General features: G+C 38.5%; 1 non-coding gene across 1 annotated transcript; it reads right to left on the bottom strand.

The window, feature by feature from the left end:
• Positions 1-8725: 8725 nt before the first annotated feature.
• On the bottom strand, positions 8726-8832 carry LOC130468226 (small nucleolar RNA R71). Its single transcript, XR_008928645.1, has one exon. It is a non-coding gene; the product is annotated as a small nucleolar RNA R71 (small nucleolar RNA).
• Between the last annotated feature and the right edge of the window lie 331 nt (positions 8833-9163).

Below are 9163 nucleotides of genomic sequence, written 5' to 3'. Positions count from 1 at the left end.
TGGCAAAATGACAAAGCAAACCTTCTCAAAGGTGGGAGAAAGAGCAAGCGAACTACTAGGGATAATACATACGGACGTATGTTGACCTATGAGTACGAAAGCTAGAGGTGAGTTCAGCTATTTCATAACGTTTACGGATGATTTCAGTAGATATGGCTATATTTACTTAATGAAACACAAGTCTGAATCGTTTGAAAAATTTCGAGAATTTTAAAATGAAGTAGAGAATCAACATGGCAAGAAAATCAAAGCTCTAAGATCAGATCGGGGAGGTGAATATCTTAGCCACGAGTTTGATGACCATCTAAAAGAATGCGGTATTCTTTCTGAATTGACTGCTCCGGGGACACCTCAATGGAATGGAGTGTCGGAACGGAGATACATGACCTTACTCGATATGGTCAGGTCAATGATGGGTCAAGCCGGACTTCCTTTACAATTTTGGGGACATGCGTTGCAACAGCAGCACTCACACTGAATCGTGCTCCGTCAAAAGCTGTTGAAAAGACTCCATACGAATTATGGACTGGGAAACTTCCAAAGTTGTCTTTTCTAAAGATTTGGGGTTACGAAGCATATGTCAAGCGATTAATTTCGGACAAGTTCAAACCAAACTCTGAAAAATGTTTCTTCATTGGGTATCCAAAAGAAACAAAGGGGTATTACTTCTACAACAAGTCAGACAACAAGGTATTTGTTGCTCGTGACGATGTCTTTTTGGAAAGAAATCATATTTCCAAATTGACAAGTTGGAGAATAATAGACCTCGAAAATATTTGAGACGAACAACGAACCAAGAACTCTTTAGAAGCAGTTCAGGATGAAGAACCTCCTTTAGGTCTTTAGAAGAGCCAGTGGAAGTAGTTCCTCAAAACGTTGTTTCCCTTCGTAAGTCAAATAGACCTAAGGTTCAGCCGGACAGATGGACAGGCGTCCTCTTGACTGAAAACTTAGACGTTCTCATATTAGATAGTGACGAACCTATGACTTACAAGCAAGCTATGACGAGCCCAAGCTCCACTAAATGGTTAGAGGCCATGAAATCCGAGATAGACTCCATGTCTGAAAATGAAGTCTGGGATTTGGTAGATTTGCCGGATGGGTTCACACCTATCGGATGCAAATGGGTCTTCAAATTGAAGAAAGACAAAGATGGAATTGTATACATATACAAGGCTAGATTGGTAGCAAAAGGTTATAGGCAAGTTCACTGCGTTGACTACGATGAAACCTTTTCTCCAGTCGTGATGCTTAAGTCTATTCGGATTATCCTTGCGATTGCCGCGTTTCATGACTATGAAATATGGCAAATGGATGTCAAAACTGCCTTCTTGAATGGTGTTCTTGAAGAGGTTGTGTTTATGACGCATCCGGAGGGTTTTGTCGATCAAAAAAACAAGGAAAGGTATGCAAGCTTAAGAAATCCATTTATGGATTAAAGCAGGCATCAAGGAGTTGGAATAAACGATTTGATGAAGCAGTCAATTGAAGGAAATAATGCCCTTGGTCCAAATATGCATTTAATGATAAGTCTAATAAATGCGGTTCAGTATTAATTATGCAAGTTAATAATTCAGTGAGATTAAGTGAACTGTATGCCTAGCTAGAGGCCGCTTCAGTTCAAGTGGATTAATGATATTAATCCACATCTTACTCTTGACAGAACCCGTAGGGTCACACAAATAGTACGTAAACAGATCAAGTATTTGATGACATTAAATACTCTATCTAATCAATATTCGGAATCGACGGATCTTGGTTTCAGAGGGAGCTGAGATCGTCAGAGGCAAGTAAATGAATACTCCGGAAAAATTGATGATATTGCCGGAAACGGAAATATGGATCGTATCGGAAATATAAATATTATCCAAGTCGTAGATGTTGCCGGAAACGGAAACATGGTACGCATCGAAAAATATTATCGGAAATGGAAATATTGCCGGTATCGGAAATATTGTCGGAAACGGAAATATTGTCAGAATCGGAAATATTATCGGAATCGGAAAATAATTCCGGAACGGAAATATTAAATATTTGTTCGAGCCGGAAATTAATTCCGGAATCGAAAATATTAAATATTGTTCGTATCGGAAATGAATTGCGAAATCGGGAAATTAATCGAAAGCGCGTCGTACGAATTAGCATCGGACGAGCTTGCTAGACGAAGGCCCAGCACGAAGCCAGGCCCGCGTCCAGCAAGCCAGCGCGCCACACGAACAGCGAAGGCCACGCCAGGCCAAGCAGGCCGTGGCTGCGCGCGCAGCTGCGTGCAATGGGCTGCGAGCAATGCTGCTGCGCTCGCGTGGGCCGAGTGGCCGTGTGGGCTGTGCGCGGGCATGGCCTGCACTCCTGCGGGTCATGCTCGTGTAGAGTTTGTGTTCACATACGTAAACTAAAGCGTATAGGATTCGTTTGGTGATTAAATTTCCTAATCCTAAAAAGATAAATTAATTAATTTAGAGTTCTGCTAGGATTCTAGTTTAATTAATTCGTATCCTAGTAGGATTCGATTGCTTATTCCATGGCCTATAAATATGAGATCAAGGCTCATAATTTATAAAGAGTTTGAAGTATTCAAAGGTAAGAATCCGAGCAAAAATTCAGTCATACACTTGCCCATAATAGCCGAATATTTTAGTACCTTAAGGGCGATTCTAGTTGGTCAATCTTAAGGCGGATCCGGACGTGCTGTGGACTTTCTACGGAGGGACGACACTTGCAGTCCTAAAGACTTGTTCTTGTTCGGTTCGGGCGCAGCAAGGGAGGGCACGCTACAAAGAGTATGCATCCTAATTATGCTAATTGTTATGTGGCAATTAATTTGGAATCCTGGCATTTATGGTTTTTCCGCATGATTTATATTCGTTTATATGTATCATAACCTAACAGTGGTATCACGAGCCTCTAATTAATTCCATAATAATTGCTTAACATGGTTAAATTTTACAAATTTGCAAAGAATTAAAAGGGGTGATTAATTTTCGTAATTGATAATTAATTGCAAATTGCGTTTATTTAATTATATGTACGCAGTTTTTCGGCAGTTTCTTCGTTACTCAACGAAATTGAGTGATTTTTGTGTCAATTCCGCATGTAAAAGGCATTCTAATATTTTAACAAAAATACTGATTTTTCGGCCTAACCCAGAATTCCCGAATTCGAAGCCTAACTATGACTTTTCGGACGTTTTAGTTTTTCGAACACAAAAGTTTGTAATTTTAAGATGTTAAATTGAATATTTGCGATTCTTGTTGTTAAATCTTGAATTTTTTATTGACCTACTGTGTATGTTTAACAAATTTGAATGTCTAAGTTTGTTAATTATTCAACCTAATTTGTAATTGTAATTAATTTGTTGAAATTCGAATAATTTAGAATTGATTTGATTTTCATAATTAATTTACGATTTAATTAGGTATCCATGATTAAAAACCACCATAAAAATTGTTAATTTATGATAAATTTTATATTTTTATGACCTAGATTTGAATCCATGATAATCGGAAATTAATTAATTAATAAATTTTCGATTTTTCGCCCTAAAATTATAAAATTAATATGATTTATTAACTTGTCATTAGTTTTGAAATAAAAGTTTTAATTTTTATGAAATTCGCTCATAAAACTTGCACGCACAAAGCAAAGGACGCTACGTGTTACCCTTAAGGGGTGTTGTATAGTGTGGGCATGCGACGCCGAGCAACGGAGCTCGTCGCCCATGCGGTACAATGCAGCGAGCAAGGGCCATGGCATACGAGCACAAGGCAGCACGCTGCCCTTGTGTCGAGTGTTGTGTGCAGCGTGGGCGAGTGGGCGATGGGCAATGGGCATTGGCGTGAGCCAGGCGAGCAGTCGCGTGTGGGCAGCGAGCGTGCTGCGCCACAGCGCGCGCTGCCCCACCAGCGAAGCAATCAGACGCGTCGAGTGAGGCAGCTGCGCGCAGCGTGGCCTAGGCTCGCTGCGTTGCATGTGGCCTGCTCGTGTGATGCCGTACGATCAGTCGAGGGGCGCTGCTGCCTCGTGCACTCGGCGGGGCTTGGGCGCAAGCCCAAGTGCCTCGATTTGTTACGATTGGTGCGTTTTGATTTTAATTTTGAATTTTCGGTTCGGAAACAATTTTAATTAATTTTAAAATTCTTAATTTAAATTGTTTTCTAGGAATTTTATTTTGAATAATCTAATTATTATAAATTTTATTTATGCTAATTATTTTACTAAAATTAAAACCTTGAATTAATTTAAATTCATTTAATTCAACGGAAAATAAATTAAATGGATTCAATTATAAATTTATATGAGCTTTAAATTTTAATTAAATTTGTATGCTTCCGGTTAGACTAGGAAATACATTTTTATGTTTAAAATTAGTAAAGCATGTGAATTTATTGGTTTAAGTGGGAGCATTTTAGTCATAAACTCTTGATTAGGTCTACATTCCTTTAAGGTTAAAACAACTTGATTAGAATTAATAAGGACTGAATAATTGGTAGATTATTGGTGCCCTTGATTAATTGCTGCAAATATTTATGTGATGCATAACATGTTCTACTAACCAGCTATGTGGGCCATTCATGATAATGAATGGGTGAATGGTATATATTGTATATGTACTGTTTTGCAGGTTATTGAAAAGTGACTAGTATGGCCCAAATAGGATAGAAAATAATGGTCTGCGTACCATTAATTTGAATGTAATATTGGTCTAAAGTACCAAATTTTATTGCTTTTAAATTTGGTCTGCGTACCATAGTTGTAATTAGTTTAATTATAGCTTATCCTATTTGAAGAAAAATGGCGCCTCCCATGGTGAAATTCAAGACGGAGTTTCCAATCAATTTTCAAGACGGACTTTGAAGTTGAAGCTTCAAGATGAAGTCGGGCCATACTAGATCACATTTATATCTTATGCATGTTTTAAGTTATTTATTGCTTTAAATATGTCTTAATTATGCATGAGATTATGGCTTGATTATGTTATATGATTAAGGATTTTAGTTCACTTAAAATCTAACCAACATAGTAAGAGCCTTAAGTTCCAAATTTAAAAATTGAGTTAAAAGGTGCCATGCCAAAATAACACTTACTTGGATAACCTTTACATCAATCTTAGTAATAGTTTTCCGCCATAGCGAGGTGTTACTTATTGATTCTAAAGGGGTAAGGTACACAAATAATTGTGAGTACATGTTAGTTTTGGTGAAACTCAACGATATAAGTAAGGAGTCCTTTTATGTCGTGGCAAATGCGATAGGTTTACCTAATAAGTTCTTAGACGTACCTATCAACCAAGAGTAGTTTCTAGACTATTAGCAAAGGCTTTGCTTACCTAAAATATTTTAGAATTGAGTCTAAATACATAATGTGCTTAATTCTTCAATGATTTAAGAACTTGGAATCATTTTATTCACTCCTGCCGGAACATATAACTTGAATAAAATGCTTAATAGATGATAAATTCTGCATGTTTGCTAGAGTTTAAAGTTTATTAAGAGAAACTTTAAATGGTTATTTATTTGTTTATTCTTTTTCTATTGTAGTTTTACTATGGCAAACAACAATCAAAACATCATCATGGGTTCAAAACAACAATCAAACCTAACGAATTTTCTTGAATGGGAAGCTAAGCTTGTTGAAGTAGTCAGACTCAATGGACTTGAGTATGTACTATTACATCCCATGCCTAGCTACTATGCCAGAGACATGACCCCTGAAAGATTTGCCGCCTGGGATGCGGATCTCAAAAAGGTTATGAGTCTCATGCTGAACAATATCCCTGATGAATGGGCTAGAAGATTTGTAGCTTACGAACCTTTTACGCTCATCAAGAATCTGAGGGATATTTATCCTGGAAACATAGAGGACAGGGACCTAAATGTCCATGAGTTGATTGAATCAATGTCTGGTCTAATGGCTGGTTCTCCTAACAGGTGTTATAGGATGGAGGTCCAAGAAACACATGTTCAACTCCTTCGCACTAAACAGAGGGTAGGCGTCCCACTGAGGTTCCTTGTGGAGCTTATGCTTTTATATTTTGATCGCCTAAGTCTGCTAGGAAGACCAATAAGCGAAAGGATGGCAATCTCTATCTTGCTCAATTCACTGCACGGTGGGTTTGGTCGCTTTAAGCAACTATACCTAAGTGAACGAAGAGAAGAAACAGTTGCAGAGTTTGTTCACCTTGTCAGAAAGGCTGAGATAGTACTCGACTGTGAAGCCAAAGATTTACTCAAGGCTAAAGGGAGACTGATATGTGCGTTTTATATAGTGTTTCACCCCCGTCCCTTAGTACTTTTTTATGTGTCAAACGTGCTCTTAGGAGCCGTTTCTAGTACTAATGTGTGTTATTGAGTGTGCCTTGAGTTTCAGGTTTGATTATGAGAAATTGGTCTTTTTAGACCCGTTTCATGTTGATCTAGGCCACTATATGAGCCCGAGGAAGTTCGGGACCTCCATCGTCGACTTTCGGGAGCCTTGGATGCTTATGGTTGAGCCCCGAGAGTTAGACTCAGTGATATGGGCAAGTTATATTGAAGATTGCAAATCGCCCTGGGAGCTGAGGGCGAAATGCAACCATCGGGCGGAATTGAAGCAAATTTGACTCATCAACGCGCGCCCGATCGGGCGCAGCTCTCCCGATCCGGATCGGGCGCAGCTCTCCCGATCCGGATCGGGCGGAATTTAGCCCGATCGGGCCGACTATCGAGTGGATCGCACGATCGGGCGAAGCGACGCCCGATCGGGCGAAGCGACGCCCGATCGGGCGACGCCAACCTCCTGCACTTATGCGCGAGTTTTCTTTCCGGTTTTTGGCTTGTATTTTGGGCAAACTATAAATACTAGCCCCTTATATTTTTAGAGGCACCTTATTTTCTAGTATCAAAGACTTAGTTCATTTCCCTAAGCTTAGTTTTCTCTCAAATTGTTCCAACACTTAGTTCTATTTTCAATCAAAAGTTCAAACTTTAGTATTCCATTGTTCTTCAATTAGGTATTATTTTCTTACTTTGATTTATTACTTTGTTTCAATTATGCTTTCAATTAATATGCTTGCTTTGTTTATTGATAATATGTGTGAGTAGTTTAATTTCTAGGGTTTGGGGATCCATGAATTAATATGATGGGACTTTGAATAATTGTGATTATTGACATTGTGATTAATTCCTATCGATTGATTTATTCCACTATTCAATTAGATTTACTCAGGTTAATTGTGTAGTTATGCAATATCAAGTTAAAATTCGAGAGATGCAATTTGATGTTTAGGCTTGTGTCAATAGGTAGAATTGGGATTAATAAGTAGCGAGAGCCCGTTAATTCTAAGTTTATGACTAGTATCGATTCGAGAGAGCATGCTAGTCTAATTAATTACTTTGTTGATTATCGTGATTGTTCATTGTCTTGGATTGTTAATTGCTGGTGAACCTATGCCCTAGATTCCCTTAATATATTGATTCATACTCCCTCCGTTCCAAAATGTTTGTTACGTTTGGACTTTTGCACGTTTATTAACGTATAATAAAGATTCTTTTGGTTTTTTATTAAAAAAATAAACCAAGTAAAACCCCAATCCACTAATAATTACAACAACTAATAAGATTGTTTTATTTATCAAAATGAACCAATAATGGAAAAGCACAAAGATTGCTAACTTAACATACTTGGGAAATTGTAAAGAAATTGAATGAGTTGAAAAAATTGGACCAAATAAAATTAAATGTTGGCACAAAAAATAATATTATAATAAGTTTATAAAAGGAAAGATTCCCCCATGTAACAAACATTTTGAAACAACCTAAAAGGAATACGTAACAAACATTTTGGAACGGAGGGAGTACTTATTTAATTATCGTTCGTAGTATTAGTTCACAAACAATCAACCAAATCTTGTTCCCAATAGTTTAGTTTAATTAATTAATAGTAGAAAGAACGCCAGTCTCCCTGTGGATTCGATCCCGACTTCTCTTGCTACCTAGCTAGTGGACCTTAGGTTATTTTTTATTAGGTGATACGACTTTAGCCTGTCAAAATTTGGCGCCGTTGCCGGGGAGACGGTTTTATTTTTTGTTGTTGATTGCTTATCCTAGATTACTGTTTGTTACTACTCAAGGAACTCATGTTCCTTGAGACCGGATCTCACATTGTTTTGTAGTCTTTGTCTATGCCCAGGACCGTAGGTACTAGTAATCTTACTCCATTCGATCCTGAGCCCGAAAGAACCTTTCGTAGACGAAGAACTTTCATTGCACAGTGTGGGAATTACTCTGATTCTGATCATAATATTGGCGATCTTTTTCCTTCAGATACAGATTCAGTTTCAGAGATAGAGATGGGTGACAAAAATCTGCTACCGCCACCTACCCCACGGCTTACAGACTATTCTAAGCCAAGTCCGTCCGTGCTACCAAAGGCGATCATGCCTTCTATTGCAGCTGAGACCTTCAAGATTGAGCCTGCATTGATTAACATGATCGAGAGACGCCAGTACGGTGGGGAACCAGGTGAAGATCCGAATCTTCACATTCAGTCCTTTATCCAATATTGTTCCACCATCAAGCAAAAGGGATTGACTCCGGAGCAGACTATGGAGATACTTTTCTCGTTCTCTTTGAGTGGGAAAGCTAAACTGTGGATTAATGGGTTGAATCGGACGGCTTTGAAAATCACTAATTAGGAGTCCTTGGCTCTTGCTTTTTATGTTAAATATTTTCCACCTGAGAAAACGGCTCGTCTGAGGGGTCAGATATTAGGTATCTCACAATAAGCGGATGAGAGTTTATTCGAGGTCTGGGAGAGATTCAAGGATTTGCAAAGAGAATGCCCGCACCATGGTTTGGAAGATTGGTTCTTGATTCAGCAGTTTTATAATGGTCTGGGAAATGAGTCTAGATGTTTGTTAGATTCGGCTGCCAGTGGGAGGTTCATGCAACTTGAGGTGCCTAGAGCTATGGAGGTGATTGAGGAGATAGCCATTCACAATGCCTAGTATGGAAATCCTAGAGGTCTATCTAATAGGGGTGGTAAGCATGATTTAAATTCTATTGAACAATTAACTGCCCAATTGACTGCTTTACACTATAAGTTTGATCATATGCAAGCAGCCAATGCTCAACCTACCCAACTTGCTAGTGTAGCTGCTATGAGTGCCCAACCTGCTACTGTTTGT

The sequence above is a fragment of the Spinacia oleracea genome, chromosome 2, assembly GCF_020520425.1.
Source record: "Spinacia oleracea cultivar Varoflay chromosome 2, BTI_SOV_V1, whole genome shotgun sequence".
NCBI lineage: Eukaryota > Viridiplantae > Streptophyta > Magnoliopsida > Caryophyllales > Amaranthaceae > Spinacia > Spinacia oleracea.
Note: the sequence above shows the minus strand (reverse complement) of the source record. Positions and strands in the feature narration are given on the sequence as shown.